At 41.7% G+C, this 20,387-nt stretch overlaps 1 protein-coding gene and 1 long non-coding RNA gene across 4 annotated transcripts in view; one reads left to right on the top strand and one right to left on the bottom strand.

Annotated features, from left to right (window-relative positions):
• Positions 1–4,142: 4,142 nt before the first annotated feature.
• LOC146767392 (uncharacterized) lies at positions 4,143–15,502 on the bottom strand. The gene is made up of 2 exons (XR_014955738.1): positions 6,747–15,502; positions 4,143–5,937 (listed from the first exon to the last, which is right to left on the bottom strand). It is a non-coding gene; the product is annotated as an uncharacterized LOC146767392 (long non-coding RNA).
• A 4,450-nt stretch (positions 15,503–19,952) lies between these two features.
• BTBD7 (BTB domain containing 7) overlaps positions 19,953–20,387 on the top strand; it is a 49,632-nt gene continuing 49,197 nt past the window's right edge. For 2 of the 3 annotated variants that reach the window (XM_021541316.4, XM_021541315.3), the window contains exon 1: positions 19,953–20,085. The gene's annotated coding sequence lies outside the window, so the exon portion shown is untranslated. The remainder of the gene's footprint in view (positions 20,086–20,387) is intronic. The other variant, XM_085582298.1, reaches the window with a different exon arrangement.

Genomic DNA, 20,387 nt, shown 5'->3' with positions numbered 1-20,387 from the left:
TTTTTTTTTTTAATCTCCAAGCATTAACAAATCTACTTTTAGAAAGGTAATCCTTTCTGAAAAATACAAATCCTAAGCCTTCCTACCTTGAATCACATACAGAAAATTTATTAAACTGTTCATAAATTGAAGTGAATTGATGCATGTATAAAAATAAATAATTTCATCAGTTTACACAGATATATAGCTGCACATCTGTATCCAGACATGTTCACTTACAAACACTTAAAACATTCTCATGGTGTTTTCCGTAAAGGCTCAGCTTCCTGAGTCATGTAATTACATGGGTCTCTATTTGCATTTCAAATAAAAACTAGTTCTTGCCTGACATATTCAAAGACTCCAATGCAATATAAACATTGTTTGAAACAATGAGTATTTCAATGCCTGAATGACAGGCAAGAATGAGAGGCAAAGCACCTAAGTGCTTTTTAAGTTTTATCAAAACACAGAACAAAACCAGCTAGCTTTCAATTTAATTTCTTTTAAGCCAATACCTCAATTATTTCAACTTCCTCACCTCTTTTGGCAGGAGATTATCAATACCTGCATTGTGATAGGAATATTAAAAACTGCAGTAGGAGTGGGGACAAGTTTGAAATGCCTCAAATTTTTCCTTTAATCTCTACAAGCCTATCTGAATTGAAGGTTGTGGCATGGAGGAGGGCAAGGGTAATTGCAATAAGAAAAGCCAAACACAGAATGAACTGAAGCAGGAGGAGGCAGGTTTCTCTGGCTCACAGGATTTTTCAATCTACGTGGTGCTTTCTGAATACTTACAAGGCTGAACTAATGCCAATGAGAGGGTCTTGGTATGGAACTGGAGCCCCTGAACAGCTCCTGCATAGGGACCAACCTCCTCCCTGTCAGATTCAAACAGCAGATGGAGTCCCTCAGGCTCAGATGAGTGTTTTTCACAGCAATAGTTATATCATATTAAATTAAATTTGTCTCTAAATCTTTGCTCTATGTAAGAATTAATCCTCATGAATGACTGTAAAATATATAATCGCTTGAGGAAAAAGTCTATCTGGGATTAAACTGAGCAGTTAGGCTTAACTGAGCTAGGCTACAGCATGTATCCTGGAGCAGTTCCTCAGGGCTCTGACACCTGGGTCAACCAGCACGAGCCAAGAGAGTGAGCAGGGAAAGCACCTCTTCTTGCTCACAGAAAATCATGTCTGCACAAAAGTAACACAATATTACTGACAGCTTGTATAGTCTTGTGCAGGAAAAAAATTTCTTCTGAGGTGAAGATACCCAATTTTAGCCTCTGTGCTGAGACTTAAAAGTGCAAGGAAAACGTCCTTTAGTGGTACTATCACGCAGCACTATGTACAGAAAAAATACCAACCCAACCTTCCTCTTGTGGGAGGGCTGGAAAGTAACTATTCTGAGAAGGAAGGTGTAGAGTAGGATAGGCATTTGGATAGGGTAGAGAATTAGAATAGAATAGAATAGAGAACCAGTTGGCAGTAATGGCAGAAGTGATCATAATGTGACCAGAAGCTTGGCCAAAGCCACCGACCCATATCTGTTATGCCATCTGGCATGTGACAAATTCATTTCAGTCATCACTGACTTGGGCTGCTTTAAAGTGAGAGATGGAGCAGCAAAGGGCTCTGTGTCTCATTGCTAATACTGTGTTTCCAACAGATTAGCCAGATTGTGATGCTGATATTTGTTCTTTCTTTCCCCAGTTTAGAAGAATTAAGACTTCAGGAAAACAAAAAGTTGTTAAGAAATACACTGGTTATTTGACTGTACTAACAAAACTGGAATTTTCCTCTTATTCTGATAATTATGTCAACTAAATCTGTGGATGTTTGCTTTATTGTTACATTTGTCAGCATCTGTCACTGTAAAAATCTCTGATAAATGCCCTCAATTTCTCTTCTAGAGTAATGTCATTAGCCTCTAAGTGAACAAAATACTTAATTTGTTGCCATAGCAGTGGAGTTTAAGAAATACATGGTGACCTGCATAAAGAATTAGCACAAATTTGATAAGGATGCACTAAGACTATTATAAAATCAGAGACTGGATATGCTGCTCTAAGAGGCACAGTCTTTGTGCCAACTAACATGCCAAGTTTGTGAAAATTAGCACCACCCTAGCTGAATTATATCACACCTGCAAACAGTTGGGATTTTCCTTACCTTTAATATTAGACTTGTGCAGAATTGACTATACCACCTACCTACACAGCTAAAATGAAAGCACATCATAGTGGCAGTAATGCTTTAGGATCAGAATGACAAGTGTCAAAATACTGCTTTCTTAAACCTATCACAGCATCATGGCCCAAAGGCAAAGAAATGAACAGAGAAATCAAGAAGACCAGATACTTAATTTGCTTTAATATTTCTACACTCAAGTAAAAACATTTGTAAGAGGTCTCTGCTGGGCAAAAACAGTTACAGAGGGCAAAAGAAGGCATGAGACTTTCCACAAGGAAGTGAGGAGAAAGCATGCAAAATTCAACACTGCTCAGGTCCTTGGTGTTTTACCACACCTGTACCAAGTTTGTGACCCATGCCAGGGTCAAGACCCTGTCTCAGTGACAACTAAAGCTGACTGACTTTGCTCCTGCATTTGAAGGCTGTCTCCCTAGGAGCTAGCAATCTGTCTAGTCTCTCCTCCAAAGTGGTTTGCTCCACATGGGAATCTAGCAGTAGCCTAAGACGAAATAAAGGGTGGTCTATCGGAGACAGGAACCTTGGTGGAAACAAAAAGTGAACTAAATTGACAGAAATGGGACACTCCTAAAGCAGCCTGTAGGAAAGCTGCTGCACTTCACATGGGAATGTATTTTTCTCATCTGCAGATCCTTACAAATTGCCCTATCTATTGCAAATTCAGGTCTCTTGACAATTGCCTAATATTCCCCAACTATTTTTTGCAGACCCAGAGTGTTTATGAACAAGAAGCTGAACACTACTTGGCCTCTTAATTTAAGTATAAACTCATCCAGAGCATCTATTCTTAAGAAGAGACAGCAGAGTGACTGAAAGACACTTCACTTACTCATGAGTATTTTATTATGAGTACACTGCAGCACATTAACATAATCACAAAGCATGTAAATGTTATGAAGTTTAGTTCAACACAAGATCTTCTGCCTTACCTGGAATAGCTGCTACTTGTGTTCCAATGGAAGAACAGGCTTCAGCCACTTACCCTTAGGTATGTGTTATCTGTGCTACTACTTATATTGAGCTTAAAACCAGCTTTGGCCCCATCTGCAAGAAATGCAAACCATTGATGTAGAGATGCCATGAGAAGCACGGCAGGGAACCATCCTTCAGCTCTGTTTCCACCTTCCTGCTACCCTGCTGCCTTACCTTGGGCAAGCATTTCATGTTTGGTGCTCCCCATCTGTGGAATTACAGGAGGGAGTCTCTTGCCTTTCTTTGCAAAGGACTCCACTGATGTCCACACACAGAACTCAGCAGCACTCAGGGAGCACTGAGTGGTACCCATCAGGCTGCAGGTAGGGTGCTGTGTAATAACAAACCGACCAACCATTTTCACCAAACACCTTGGGCAGCTGTAGAAAGCCTGAGTTAAAAACAGTTGTTGGAGCCAGAGCCCTGGGCACTACTGGCTGCACATATCAGCCCAGTTCTAGCTGAACTGTGGCTGGTTTAGACTAATAAATAAACACCCTTGCACTTAATGAAGAGTATAAGCTCATTCATACCACCCTAACAGCAATAAAAGTGCCTGCAATAACCTGGCTTCCCTCCTTTTCATCTTGGTTTTCTATGCACCACATTCCCCAGAGTTTCCAGTCCCAGGGTTAAAGATCCATATACAATTAGTAAAGAAAGCCATATGAAGACTGAAGTATTTTTAAATGCCTGTAGAATGTAATAATTAGTACTTTTAGGAATAAATGCTTGGAGTGGACTGAAAATCTGAAAAAAAAATATTTGCAAGAAACACTTAAATTTTAAGTAGCTCTTCAGGTAAGTAGTTTCTAAAAATTATCACTGCTTCAATAGAAACATCCCTATATATCTGTTACCTCATTTAATCCAACACAATTGTCAGTGCTTTACTCACATCCCCCAAGTACGTATTATAACCAGGCAATCTTATTACTCATTGCCATAATTTAAGAGGACAAGTACAACAACTGAAATGTAATATCTTACTGATTTATTTAAACATTACTAGGTGAGAGAAGGATGATGAAATCAGATACAGGACAAGCAGATACACTGAAATGTTCAAAGCTGATTTTTACAAAAGATTCTGCAAAATAGCCTTATTATTTCAAAGGATGCACTGACAGTGTGCAGGAGCAAAGTTTCAGATTGCTTGTCCAAGTGCCTTTCAGTTACTAGCATTGCTTTTTCCCTGGATTCCAGGAATGCAGGCACATATCCAACATTCATTCAAATCTGTGGGAAACTTTCCACATACACAACTGGGCTTTCATATCAGACTGTTCAACTAAATGACAAAGCTGTAATTTCTTGGAAATAAAGTAAGTGAGTATGACTTTCTTTAAACACTCAGGATAAATGTTTCATTCTCCATCTGAAACTTTCAGTCATGGTTACAAGGCTGAAGGGAACTCAGAACATTTATTTGAAAATCATACTTTAGAAGTACAGCAAGTACAACACTTTCACAGCCCTACTTTCATAATCTGTTTTCACATTAGATATTACAAATTACTTAATGGAATTTTAAATTATATTATGCTAATACTTAAGCATCACAAAAGGTTCATAATCTGTATTTTCTTGTAAGACAGACTTGAAATTATTAGAAGACATTCTTTTATTACACATACAATGTGGCATAACAAGTGTTATTTACTGCACTTTTGTCAAATTTAGTCTAGACTTCAAAGTATTTATCACAGTAATTGCAAATAGCAATAATGGGAAGATCTCTCAAAAATCTTAATATAATATAAAAACTGAAAATAAATTGAAATACCTGACAATCATGACCCTCAGAAAAACATTTATCCTGGTGGAAGAGAAACACACCAAAAGAACACATGTAAAGATTAAAGAGAAACTCTCAAGAAATTAGTCCTAAATTCTCAGAGGTTTAGTATGGGATGACTATAATTTTTTTTCTCTGTATATTTTCCCATTTATTTACTTTTAACTTTTGATGGTACCTGTATGTGCAGAAAGGATGCAGGAACAATACATCCTTTCTGCATCCAACAATGCATCCAACAAAACCATGGATCAAAGGCAAAGAGCAAACTCATTTTTGTCACCTCACCAACCAAGGATCATCAAAGCAGTGGACAGGAGAGGCACACAAATGAGAACACAGGCACTGCAAAGCATGGTCCATGGTGGAGGATCAACCAACCTGCTGCTTTTTCCTGTATTTCAGGGATTCACACAAGTATAATTTACCACTGTGCTTTAATCTTGCCCACAGGAGAGCAGGATTCTTAAGCATGTTTGATAGGGTACCTCTAAGTCTACCACAGGCCTACATTTCCTAGACACAGATGTTCTACTTGTCCAAAACACAAGGTCAAACAACAATCAGTATGATATATGTGTTTTTCAACAGCCAAACTGCAAGTCACTTGAGCATGTTTACAGTCTTCCTCATTGATCTTCCACTTCTCACAGTACCTGATGGCAGATCCAGACTGGTCCATGCAGCAGTGATGGCAGAGCAGACCTGCCACTATTTTGTACATCTGGGTCCAGTTCTACAGTACCTGCAAAAGCTTTCTGGGACCTGGCCCATGGGATGGGTGACAGTGTGGGAACGGGGACTTTCAAGAGAGACCAAGTTTGGAGTATTACAGTTTATTGTAGCCTTTATATCTTAATCTTGAAGGTATGTTTTCTATTTCTTTTTATAGCTTGAAAGGTGGCACAAGAACCACCCAGCTGGTCCAAGAATTGCCAGTGAAGCTGTTGAAAATCCAATTATTGTCTCCTAAATTAAAGAAACAAGGTTAAATAAAGCTCAACAAATTGAAATGTTCCCAAACTAAGATGTCTGTTGCCAAGCAAATTATGTAGTATTATTGAACTTCTGCAGCTATAATTCCAGAGATGTGACAGACTCCAAAGGAAAAATAATCCACAGAGGATCATTTTACATGTCTGAACTAAAAGCACTAGCAATCTATGGCAGTTGGAAAGAAAAGTATCTTAGTCCATTCTATGCACCAACATGCTTATACTAGACACATTTAAAACAGTAAAAGGCACATTAAAAGATATTAGGGAAATGTCTTATTTTCCTACAGATTCAGTACATTTTGTGCCTATTTCTTCAGCTTCTTATAAATAAAATCTTTATAGAAACAGTATTATTGGCTTAATAGTTACAGTAGCACAGTTTAGCACTGTTCAGATAAAAGAGCTTTGGGTATTTACCAATACTGGGAGGAGATACAATAGGGCAGACAGTTGCTGCTTAATTTTTAGTTAAATAAATTTAGTTGGTCTTCTATAATCACATGCTGGAATACTTGTGCTGGGGATTATAATCAAAGATTATAAAAGGCACCCCACAGAAATGGATTTTGCGACATGTCTCTGTAGGATGCTAGGACAGCATTCCCTTCCTCTCAGGCACAGATTTCCCTTCTAGGAAGCAGGAAGAGACAAACTTCTTTGAGGAGTGGAGGGAGTTCCTGGGGAGAGCTGGCTTCTAGTGGAGATGAACAAAACAAAACAAAACAAACAAACACACAAAAAAAAAAAAAAAAAAAAAAAAGGCTCAAAGACAGAACTCACCAGCAGTCCCACTTTGTCCTCAGGTGGGGAGCTGTGGATCCAGCGAGTGTTCCAAGGGGCAGACCTGAAGCAGAGGAGTCGGGATCCACAATGCATCACAGGGCCCATTGTTCTAGCCCGGGCACAGCTGGGATATCCTGACTAACAGTGACTACTGCTGCCGGGAATTTCTCAGCCCTTTGTTATTTTCTGTTGCTCAAAGCCTGTAGAATTATGAATTCTCTTCAGTGAAGACTGCTTGACAGTCAAGTCCCTTCTTTTTTAAGCTGGGTGCGAGAAGCACCAACCCAGTTCCCGGGGCAGCAGCAGGACAGGGTCTGCGCCCGCTGCTGGAAGAGGCGCACCTGGGGATGTGCAGCCGCTTGGGTTACGCTGCTGAGCCCAGGCGATGGGAGGAGTCTGTCTCTGCTGCTCATCCCGTGAGCAAAATGGAGAAAGCTGTCTGTCTTCTCGTCTACAATTACTTTAAAAGTCTTTCTTCCCCCTATGCATATGTGTCTCCACACAAATTGCTCGCACCCCAATTAAACACTCTCTGGAATTCATGTTTGCAGTTCACTTACTATGTTAATTCAAGAAACTGACCCACAAATGACCAGTGCCTTGAATAAAATACTTCCCTGCTCCCACTGCAGAGGATATCTCCTTCTTGCACATTCCACCCAAACCATCGTAACTCCGTGTGTACAGGGGAGCTGTGAGGCTTCCCCGCTGAGAAAGCAGCCTGCCTGGGCTCAGGATCAAAGCAAACTGTGTGATAGGGTGACAGGCAGAGGCAGAAGAATATCAGCATTTCTGGTAGGAGATTATTGAAGCACACAAGTAGCTGGGCAGACACAGAGATGGACACGTCCACTCCCCTGCATGCAGAACTGGAGAGCTACAGTGCCATGGCACTAAGCCCAAGCTTAGGAGCTGCTAGCCCAGGAACAAGCACCGTGCTCATTGAGCAACTCTTGCAAACTGGGGCTGGTTTATAGCTAGTCAGCTTTCAGCCACAGCAATCAGACATCTGACACCCTGTGCATGTATTTAAACTGTGTTGTACACTCGGAGGTGGAGAGGCAGGGAAGTAAATAATCCTCCCCTCAGCTATGGACTGTGCCATTTCCAATATGGACATCTTTCATAGATGAATTCTGTGCCTGCTATATGCAGACATGAAAATTTTTACTCAGTTGCAGTAAACAAGTGATTTATTAGATTCCTTACTCATTTCTAAATACATTTTATTGTTTTTTGCTGCCCTTTCTCCTGCTTTTAATTATCAAATCCTGAGTCAGATAACTATAGCTTTCTTCTCTAGGCTTCTCATCAGAGAGCACCCTTGAAGCCCACTTCCAAGACAGCCTGCAACACACTGATGGTGGGGAGAGCCTCAGCATGAGGGGTTTTTGACAATATCCAGAATATGTCAGCAAGGTGTGAAGAGCAAAGAGTTAGAAGTCTACACAAACACACAGTGGTGGATCAGTGGTTAAACAGGCATACCTGGCATGTTATTTGCTAGAGCTGTGGTTTTGTTATCTCAGTAAATTTAATTGCTTGATTTTATGGAGGACAAGTTTTTTTTTCCCTGTAAATTCTCTCCAAACACTAAATATCCTAGCTGTCTGTAACAGATACAGAACTTATCCAGAAATAAATATGTCTGAAAGATGTGTCTAAAGTAATCAGAAAGCAAAAGACTGATTTACATTAATCAGCTGAGGCAATATCATACTACATGGTGGATAACCCTAAGCAACCAAACTTCCTGTGACAAACCCTCTAGCAGCAAGAGATTGTCTTAGATATGATACATGATATTTTAAAATAATAGAGTTTGAGTTCTGCTACTTGTTTTCAGGTATTTGCTTTTGTGTCTCATGTTCTCTACATTGACTCTCTTCTTCTCTACAATTGTGAGGATTGGAAACTTCATAAATTTATGCTGAGATTCTCCTTTCTCCTGCTCAGACTACTCTAACATTAATTCCTGTATTAAAATGAAATTAATCACTGTCCTACAATAGCAACAGTTCCCTCTAATTATTCTTGCTATGTTTGGCTCTTATTTTTCAGCTTTCTGAACATTCATTAGAAAATGAGATATAATCTTATTTTTCTATCAAATCTTCTGTGGGGATGAAAGGGTTAAAAATGAAAGTTCAGCAAGGAGAGAGGAAAATAAGTTGTTGCTAGCACTGTTTTCACTCAAAGACCAACCTCACACCTGGGAGATATTTTTCTCAGTGTGAGAAAATTTGTGTATTTTTGTTCAATTTGTGTTGTTTTCTGTCTGCCATAGAAGAGCTTTCTCACCCAGATAACAAAGTGTTGCTAACAAACATAACAGCATTCCTCAGACAGGCTGGCAGCCTTTTCGTAAGGGGGAAGGGAGATAAGAAGTTCAGAGAAAAAATACAACCTGGGGAAGATTTGTGCATGCCCAAGACCCCTTTTTTTTCTGTAATACAGGACTCAGACCTAGACACACATTGCCCTTGATAAAATGAGCTTAGCATCAGATGTGTCTCCATTTGATTTTGGAATCCTCCAGCCAGTGAAATACTGGAATAAATCTATTTTTTGCACTTCAGCTGTGAGCTGTGGTCATCTTGGTGTTTCCTGCATGTATTTGGTTCACAGACCTTCCAGGAACTGAGCTATAAATCCAAACCACTCTTCCCCAAATCACAGCCCCTGCTCAGAACAGTGCTGCACCTTGCCACTGACAGCCAGACCACTGCTATTTTCACATGGCACTAAACAATATTTGTCAAAAGGGTCCCCCAAAAGGCTCAGCTGCTCTTGGCTCAGCACTGGCCCTTTTGTTCCTCACTCAGCCTGTCTCATTCAGTGCCTGGGGATGCAAGGAAAGGAGTGAGAGGGGAGCAGTGAGGAAGGTTATGAGGGATCTTGAGATCAGAGCCTGTTTCTTCAGTTCCTACTCTCATATCCATTACATTTCATAAATATCAGTAGGCAAATGGATAAACCAATCCATTGGTGTCACACAGAGATCATTGTTAGTGGTTCCACTTAGGCACTGAGGTGCTGCAGAAATTGCGATGCTGCTCTTGCTTTCAGAACCTGATTGCCAATTTGTGTAAGAGTTGAAGATAACTCCACATCCAGTTGTCAGAAACCCATTCTCCATCCCAAATTATACTTATGGCATGTGAAGGCTAAAGAGCAATCAGGCTCAGCCCTCTTGCTGTGAGACTGTTCAAGGGGAGAAAGAAGAGAATCATTCAGCTTATCAAAATAAAATCCCCCCATTTGGTTTACTGCCTGAACAGAGCACATATGAATAATGGAGACAACTTCCCAGGTGAATAGGTAAAGCCCAATCAAATGTTCATGTGCCTAGGTCAAGGGCACAGCCCTTCAAGAGGGCAACATGCTCTTAGGTTTTGATCAACTGCATTAACAAGGAAAACTACACAATATGGAATTTACTTGAGTTCAGATTCTCTCCTCTTGAAGTGTAGGTATGTAATACCAATGACACCAGAGGACCCAGAGCAGGTTTGACATGCTATTGCGTAAAGCTTATTAAGAAGAGCACCAGGTGACAGACATTTTGTCATTTACTTCAAGCTCAGTTAGATCAACAATAGGAAAAATAAATGGCTGAGAAAATAAATTCTGTAACATATGGATACATTGATCTATGCTGGAATAAAGCATATTCAAAAGCAAAACCTTTATTAAACAATGTTAAATTTTCTATTGCTATTTTAATACATAGCAGGGTTTTAATTTAATTTCTTCTGGCTTTTTATAATGTCTTTATTTGTTTTTAACTTGTAAGGTAATTTTTTGTGCATGCTGCTTTGCTTTGAGTGTAGTTTAAACCTCTGACAGCCTTCCATCTTCAAGACCCATTTCACACTGTAGATGGCACTAATTCATTGTGCAACACCAAGCAGGCTCAATTACCTACAGCTGGTTTGGTATACGACTTTGCTCTGGTTTTGTTTTCCTGAAGGATAAGATTTTTATCCATTTCTTAAGTAGCAAGAAAAACAACTTAAAACTTGCTTGAAACCTGGGACAAAATATATTCTCTGCTGGGCTTTTGGCTGCTGTATGCAGTATACAACACTTTTGTTCTGTAAGCTCAAACAATAGTCAATGGTGTAAGAGCTGGGATACAGGGATTATTTAACGTGACTAGGCTAAGATTTCTCTCACAGTTCTGGCACAGCTAAATCCAGCAAAGTCCCAGCTGAAAGTCTGAGCCTCTGAACAGCACAGTGCTGTGTGACTGGCTGCTCCTGGCTGTGCTGGGGGCTGACAGGAGTCTGACCCACCCAACATTGCAAGGTGCTTCCTGGGAAGTGCAGGCACAGTAAGGAGGATGCTGCTTCTGATTCTGTTTCACATTCAATACAAAGCAACTGCTTTGAGAAATGCTGATCATTTTGCAAGTTCTTCCAGCAGATATTTCTGTAGGTGTTGAAGACCCAAGCTGGCTGCTGCTTTTATTTGTAATCACAAAACTAATTAATATATTGCTAACACTGGTAAAAGCAATGAGATGCTGAATTCCCCCAAAAGCTAATTGATTTTCCTAAAGGGCCTTTATGACAATTTGAAGATTTATCCTATGTCCACTAGCCAGTGATACTGTTTCTACCAATTTTAGTGGGACAATATAATCTTTTTGACCTTTTTCTTAAGACACTAATATTGCAGTACTTTACGTTGAACAGTAAACAGTATTTATCTTTTCTGTTTAAATGTAGATGAGATTTTTTTTTTTTAAACCCTGTAAAGAGCAGTAAGAGAGTTAAGTACTATTTATATTTTTCCCTTGGAACCTGATGAATAAGCAAATCAGTCAGGAGTCACAGCTGGAATAAACTGGCACTCTACAACTGCAGACAATGCACTGGGCCAACCCAGACAGAGGGAGGAGACAACCCATGGTATGATTCAACACACTGGATTTTGGATAAGACAGTAAAAAATTTATCCCAAGAGCTGACTGTCATCAGCTGGAAGCTTGCAGAAGCAGGCTAGTCAGTAACCTCCATTCATCCAATTTGCATATATGTACTGTGCCTACTTTTAAAATCACCAGAAGTGATCTTTTTTCATGAGGTCTCAAGAAAACATAATCTTTTGGTTTTTCCTGCTGTTATGGGTAGGCATCACAAAGTAATTGCCATGTTCAACTCTGGAGGATACCATAATCCTGGGTCCAGTACAGAGCCAGGCCATCAGTTTCAGCTGGTGGTCTTTGACATTTTTCTCTTCTGCCAGCAACATTGATTTTACCTGCAAAGTTTGCTTGCAGAGAATTATAGACTGACCATGAATACTACCTGCAGGAACCTAAGGGTACACCTCTGGTGTGCAGCAAAGAAATGCCCAACACCCTGCTAAATATCTGTACTACTCTTGGAATTAGGTTAATATCCCCAAGCAGTGATGTAACAGCTTGGCTGCATTAGTGCCATTGCTCTAATAAAAGACTTGCTCACCATGCCTAATCCTGGATTGATGTCTCCAGAGCACAGGTATAATTCAGCAAGGTATGGATTGCCAGTAGATGCTATGCCACAAGGTTGGTGCTATCCATATAGCAACACAAAAACCACTGTAGGAGCTATGCTAGAATCTAAACAGGTCAAATAAAGCAACTCTTTAGAAAGTGAAGTAGGTGGAGAACCAGACACCAAGGGGAAAAATTTTCAGGATCTGACATTAATTCATTTTTTCTTCCAATATCATGAAAGGAACTGGTGGACTCGCTGTCCCAACAAAGCCTCAGAGGCCTATCTTTACCCTAAAATACTATTTTCACAGCCAGATTATGCTTTGACATGCTCAGACAGCTGCAAAAGTCTACAGAAGCAGAACTGGTCTTACCAAGGTAACACTTTGTGGCACATAAGGCTCCTTTATTTTGAAGTGGTGAGTAATAAGGTGAACACCCCATGCAGCACAGCAAACAGTAGCAGTGCATCATTGCTTATAAGATTCATAGCAGAAATTAATTTTAAGGAGGGATTTGGAAAAACCTTTCACACAGATCTTGTATGATATACATGAGATGGCCTGAGGCAGAGGATGAAAGTACTTGGGAGAAAACAAAGCTCACTCTGCAGTGAACGTTAACTTCAAAGGTAAAAAGAGAGGCAGAGGCAAAATCTTGAAACGTAAGCAAAACCAGACTTTCAGCACATTATTAATTAAATCACTGTGATGTGCTATCAATTTCAGTTTACTGCATTCAGGGCTCACTTTTTCTGGTAGGACCTACACCTACACTCTGCATACAAAAACCCTTGAATCATTAGGCAACATAGAACTACATCTGACACAGCTTAAAGCTACTTCTGAGTAAAAGGGGCTTCCAAAGCAATCATCTCATTCAGGCAATTGCTGCAACTCTGGCTGTTAGCTTGAAGCTTTTCATGGGATATATGAGCACTACCCATTTCATATATATTGTGGGCAGGTGCAGCAAATTCTAATCCTTGGTTCTGATGTTCTAGGGATACTAGTGCCCCATCTCCAGCAGTTATCCCATGTATATAATAGGATCCCACTATGCTCATACAGGACCTCTTTATCTTAAATTCTTATTTAAAGACTCATCAGAATCTTAGTGTCTGTATTTGTGTGATTTTCCATGCACTTTTTCTGTCATAACACTCTTAATGTTATCTCAGATCTCACAGTAGGAGTCATAGGTTTTTATTAACTATTACTTCTTAACTAAAACCTGTCAATAACATTTCACTGATCTCTGAAATGCTTTGTGGCTTGGTGTGGAATTGCAAATTCCCCTGGCACCATCAGCACTACTACTGTCAGGAAGCAAAACAGGTCAGTCCCACCTTTGGAACAGCCAACACTGTTGTCTTACACACCTCTCAGTCTGAAAAGGCAAAATATCTTCAGTCAATGCTTCATAGCTTCTTTCTTTCCAGGACTTGGGTCTTCCTGAGATGAGGAAGCCCCATCAGTTTCATGATTATTTTCTCATGCTCTTTATCCGCATGAGTGCCAAGGATACTCCTAGAAGAGAGACTGAAGGGACAGGTAATAACTGCAAGGTACAAAGAGTGAGGGTGAGGCAGCAGGGGAGTCACCTTGAACTAATTTTTATTCTTCCAGTTGTGATTTGAGGGCAAGACAGTGAGAAAGACATCTTGAAAATGAGCATTTGTCTGCATAAATTGTAGCAGCAGAAGAGCTTGAGTTCCAGAAATACTGTTCTACAAATTACTGAACAGATGTTCAGTCCACCTTGTCAAGAAATGGGGATTGGTATCTTTGATTTGCACTCATAAGGGTCATAAGAAAGCTGTGAAGGACAGTGAATCAATTCCCTGAACATCTCAGATTTTTTTAATTAATGCAAGAAACACAGGAAATAAACAATAAATGCTGGGAATCTTAAATACAATAAACCAGTTACTACTGAAGTCACACAACTGAGAGAGGAATAATCCATGTTACTGTAACATACACATAGTGATAAGAAGGAAATGCACAAGGATGTTGTCACAGAAACACTCAACAGGGCAGATGATGCAGAAAAGGCTTTTTGAAACCAGCTAGCAGAATCAGCCAAAGGTACAAATGCAAATTAGGCATAGTGTCACAGTCAACTGTGAAGAGAGATCAATGTATTGAGTAACTACTCATTCCACAAACATCTTACATTGTGCACACTGCACACAGAAATGGGGAAAAAAAGAACCATTTGATAAGTACTGCATGGTAGAAAAAGACCAGCAGTACAGGTCTGCACAACCAAGGCAAGCAACTGCTATCATCATCAATGGTTTGGTTTTGGAGTCTTTCTCTCTACTGAGAAATTACAAAGAGCATTTACCAAGGGGCCACAGGATGAGTGATTATACCCCCACCAAGACCATCAGTGCAACTGTACCATACATATAACAGCCTCCTTTTAAGGACCCAAATAAACGTTAATCTAAATGAAATTTGATTTACAATAAGGTGACACTGCTTTTAGGAAATCACACTGCTTTGGTGATCAGAGCTAGAGATATTCCCTGTGAATGTGTAGAAGTTAGCTACATAAAGGTCACACAAGCAATCCAATTAATTTTGTGTGCTTAAATTTGAGATCTTGATTGTATCTTCCAATGTAGGTTTGTCTAAATGTAATGGTCATGGGCTGCCCAGCATTGTCAGCCCACAGACTTCAAAGGCCATTAATTCTGTAAGGTTTAACCTCCTGGCATAAATCACCACCAATTTTATTTTCATTTCTTAAGGTGTCAGGTTGTTCCACAGACAGACACTGTTCTCCAGGCCTTCCCACTTACCTTGGAATGTTTCTGATGTTTCTTCTTTCCCTTGTGCTTTTTCAAAGACCCCTGATGTACACGTCTTTTCTACCACATGCTTGGGCCAGGGCCTGTTTAGCATCTTTACAGTAATAGTTTGCACTTTTTCCCTGCTGGATACAACTATCTCACCTCATTCAATTCACCAGACTCCCCAGAAGAGCACAGTAGCTCTGTATCCTTCAGCTTTCCCCTGCACATACTGAGAGGGAATTCTCTTCATCACAGAAGCAGAGATCTGACAGCAGATCCCAGTTACATGGCAGCCCCCATCACAGATGTCCCTGGGCAGCCTCCTTCTCTTCTGCTTGCAGCAAACAAAATCCTTTACCCTCACTTGCCCTCCTCAGTTCTCTTGCCAGAACATAGAGCTCTCTTCGTCTGCGTGTGAAGATCTGGTGATTGAAGGAACGAGCAAAACCAGGGCAGAAAGCATTTCTGTCACTGCTGTGCTTCCACAGCACCTATTTCATACAAGGAAGCACAGGTCTTGCTCTGCCATCACTGGCTACATAAAATCAATTACTGTGGTTTGCATGTCAACTGCAGTCTGTTCTTTGAGGGTGTCCCAGCTGATGTATAATGAGCCACATGTATATGAGTATGGCAAACAACCATCTACAAAATTTTAAAGTAGGTTTAGATAGTGAGAAAATCTCAGATAGTAAGAAAGACAACAGACAAAAAATAACATTAAAGAACTAGTTATGGTCCAGATCTACATATTCACAGAATCTCAGTAATACCACTGATTAAAATGAAGCCTGTTTAGAAAAATAAGCTTCAGTCTTCAATCTATTTTCAGCCTTTGAGCATTCAGTTACTGTGGATCACTTACCAATAAGCAGATAATATTTCAATTATTCTGAGTTTTTCTTTAGCCATTATATACTTCCCTGAGTGCTGTGAAATACACTAATAAAAAAATCAGGATAAACTGGATTTTAAGTTTTTTATCTTCAATGGTAGAAAGTCACCCTTGAAATGGTCCTGAATAAAACTGTGTTATTTACTGCAAGACAGAACCTTATTTTCTAACTAGTGCAACTGACATTATTTCTCTAGTAGGCATGGTACCTAGAGGTACCTTCTGCAACACATGGTGTGACCCAGCTCTCATTGAAAACTACACACATTTGGTTTTCTCACTGGTTTGCAGGAGGTACCTTCCACGATCACACCTTCCACGATCACACCTTCCAGCTGACAGATAAATTTTCTAGACCATGTACTGTAATCTGTGTTTGGCAGACCATCCAGCACAGAGGGACCCAGGGGTTGATTATGGCCTCCACACAACACACCAATAAATATGTTATTAATAATCACAAACAGTACACATTTGGAATGGAAATAAAATGAAACATCTAAACGTCTAAGAAATTAATCACAGACAAAAAACTGAAGCAATTGAAGTGAACTGGTTGGGGTTTTTTTCCCAAGTGTATTTTCCCCTTCAATAAACTGTGATAAATATCATCCAAAGGGCATTTCAAATCTTGATCTTCCTAGTGCAAAAGAAGAGTAAGTGAACTACAACACATAGGGGTTGGTTTTATTTTTGGTGAGTTGTGGCACATAATCAATTTTTTCTAACACTCTTGAGTTTGTAGATAAAATGCAATGTATATGTACAGAGATTATCATGAGTAAGTATTTTATAGAAGTCCCTGCAAAAACATGAATCATTCTGTATGAGTAGAGGTACTGAGAACTGTTGTGCAGCTCCGACAGATTCTCACTTGCTCTTTGTTCTAAAGAGGATATGACATTTTACAATATTTAAGGCATATATAAGACTTTACTCACTGGGACATCAAGGGATTATTATTTTGGATCAAACCAAACATATCTAAATCCTGATAAAAATGGAAGATTAATTTATTTCTCAGAATGTGGAGTGAGTATTATAATTAAATGATCAGGGAAGTGATGCGAGCACACATGCTCTGGGGGTGTTTGTCAGACAGTGTGAATCTCCTATCCTCTCATCTCAGAAAACACATTACCTGCATGTAAATGCAATTAGCTTCCATTTCCCATTCCTCCACAGCAAGGTTTGTAACTCAGTGTTTTATACCTGTCTTCTGTACCAAGATCCCAGGTGGCAGAAGGAGTTAGCTTACTTCAGTGTCATTCCCAGCTGTCTGGTCCATGAGACCACAGAATGCTCAAAGACAACGTCAGTGTGCTGCAGTCAAGGGGTGACCTCTATGCTTTAAAGTCTAAAATAAAAGAAAGCACATGGTAGCCATCCTCACTTCCAACCTGCCAGATGTCTCCCCTAAGTTGTTACCCAACACACTGTTTGTCTCTGAGTCATAAGAAAGGAGGTTTATTTTAGCTACTAGAAATATGACTACTGCAGAGCAAGATCTTTATACTTTAACCATCCATTTTGACTACATTCTAGTTAATGATATTAAATACTAAAAAAGAACACTAACAAAACAAGTATTCAGCCTGCAAGTCTTCTTTTTCTTTCTCATTTTCATTACCTAGAAGATTATGAGTTAGGCTTGCTGGAGAATTGACTGGTCTTTTTCACCTAACAACAGAAGTTCAGGAACAAATTCATAACTGGCTCTTCTGAAAACTTAAAACCAAGCTGGGGACCTACTTTATTTCATTCTGAGAGCTCTGTGATCTGACCCTTACTTATTTAACTTCAACTAGTTCTTACTTCTCTGCTGGTCTCAGCAAGCCACTGCTAAAATTGTAACAATGATACTGTAAATCATGAATGACATAGAGATGCTGGGGTTGTCTCACTGTTAATATTTAAGAACCTCATCTGTAACAGATACACTTAAATTAACAGTTCCATGTGTTTTGAAACTACTGCAGTTTAATTTGCAATCGTTTCTGTCTCTTGGCTACCTGACTTTGGTGCCTCAGCCTTTCCTGAAGTTGCAGCATTCATAAGGACCCAAATGAGAAATGGATCGAGTCAAAAATATTTTAGCACGGAGGTCATAGACCTAAATCCTTATATGTCCAGGCAGGCAATATGAACATATATAACACAATTCTACAGAAAAACTGGGTAAAATAAAACCAAGGCAAACACTGTCTATATGGTATTCCATATCAGCGTTCCTAATAACAGGAAATGGAAAGCAGGGTTAGGGCAAGAAAAGAGACAGAAATAGAAGGTGGGAAGGCTCTAGTAGGCAATAGCTCAGAGGCTGAGCTAGTCAGTTTTATGAGCTCTCATGACAACAGCAACAACAGCAACAGCAACAACAGCTTGCAAAGATATCCCATTTACAAGAAATAGCCTCCCTTGAATAGATACAAGCATGACCCTGACAGCATGAACTTCATCGATTAAATTCCAATGATAAGAATTCCTTCATCTCTGGTACTGTGCAGATATGGAAGTCAAAGGCTGCGATGTTCCCATATACAATATCAGAGAACATATGAATAACTAAGATGGTTAAAACCCCAAGGTGTACATGATACTGTCTATTTAAAACCCAACGGTGCTTCTCTGTTTTTAGGCTGAAACTAGTATGGAAAAAGTCTACAGCATGGGCAAGTATATCAGAAGTTTTTTTATCCCTAGCTCCTTGGTAAGCTGCTGAGCCCTACGGGATGCTCTGCCAAGTGGTAGTTAGGGAGGTCTGCAGCATTCAGGCAAGTTAATTACAGAGATGGAGGACAGCAGGATGCCAAGTGGGAGGAAGGCTTCCCTTCAGAAATGGACTGTCAGCAGAATCAGGAGGGGATGTAATCAGTCATAGCTTGCTTTTACCAACCAGGAATAATCATAGATGTGGCATTCAGCTTGCTGAGTATTTTCTAGCATGTGATTTAATCAGATTTTTGTCCCATGCATGGAACTTTTCTCAGACCTTCTCATATATAGACATGTGATACTTTGTTCTTTTAGTGGGCACAAGTTGTTCAGTTCACTTAAGGGTTTTTTTTTGTTCTAATAAAATGCTGATATGTATTCTTGGTCACTCTTACTGATTTAGGAAACAGTGATTTTACAGACACGGTGGCAGATACCTGCTGATCCTGACTGTATCACACACACCTTCCTTTGAAGAAAATGTAGCTGGCGTGGTATCAGCAATGGTGGGAATAGCTAGAAGTATTTTTACTGCTGGCACCTACTTTCACCTAGACGAGTGAAATACTAATTTCTCATGCTGAGAGGGGTTATCAGAAGCTGGAAAGGTGGTGAGAGTTTATTTCCAGGTGAGCAGTATATATTCCTAGTATGAACAATAAAACTGGAATCTGACTGTGCCCTGTCTCTAACAAGCTCATGGCATCTTAGCAAAGCAAGGAGACAGACATAAGCTTCACATAAGCAGCTTACGTTAGTCTCAAGGACAAAGAACACGTGCTGACACACCACTTGCATCGCAGACACCTCTGCATCTGGGCACGGCAAAAGCTCGGGAGAGGTGCCACACGGAGCGGGCAGGGCACGCGGCGTTGGAACGGGGATGGCGGCTGGGGCACACGCGCCGGACTCGACTTTTCCCCACGATCTCAGACCAGTCGTGCGGGGAAGAGCCCCGAGCTCCCCGCGCCGCCCGAGCTCCCCGCGCCGCCCGAGCTCCCCGAGCTCCCCGAGCTCCCCGCGCCGCCCGAGCTCCCCGAGCCGCCCGAGCTCCCCGAGCCGCCCGAGCTCCCCGAGCCGCCCGAGCTCCCCGAGCTCCCCGAGCTCCCCGAGCCGCCCGAGCTCCCCGAGCCCCCCGCGCCGCCCGAGCGCCCCGAGCTCCCCGAGCCCCGCCGGGCCCCGCCCCGCTCCGCCCCCTCAGCCCCGCCCCCTCAGCCCCCTCAGCCCCGGCCCCGCCCCCGCAGCCCCCCGGCCCCGCCCCCCGACCACGTGGCTCGTGCGCCACAGCGCCGCCGCCGCGCAGGCGCCGTGCGCGCTCCCGCTGCCCGGCCGAGCCTGGGGCTCGGGAGCAAAATGGCGGCGGCCGGAGCGGGGCCGGGCGGGAGCGGGTGGCGCTGAGCGGGAGGATGGCGGCGGCGGGCGGCTGCCGGAGGTGAGGCACCGTGGGAAGCCGGGCTGGGATGGGATCGCAGGCTTGGTCACGACGGCGGAGGCGAGGGGCCAGGACCGTCGACGCCCCCACGGCGGGGCTCGGAGCGCGCCCCCCGGGCCGGCTGCGGGCAGCCTGTCCCGCCGCGCCGCTGCCAGCCCGCAGCTCCGCGGGGCCCCGCCGCGGGACGGAGCCTTCCTCCCGTGCCGCTCCCGGCCCGCAGGGTCCGCGGTCCGGAGCGGCGGCAGCGGCCTCGGCTGTGGCTGTCTGCGCTGTCGGGTCCTGCCTCGCCGCCCTCTCCCTCT

Source organism: Lonchura striata, chromosome 5 (genome assembly GCF_050655825.1).
Source record: "Lonchura striata isolate lonStrDom1 chromosome 5, ASM5065582v1, whole genome shotgun sequence".
Taxonomy (NCBI): Eukaryota; Metazoa; Chordata; class Aves; order Passeriformes; family Estrildidae; genus Lonchura; species Lonchura striata.
Note: the sequence above shows the minus strand (reverse complement) of the source record. Positions and strands in the feature narration are given on the sequence as shown.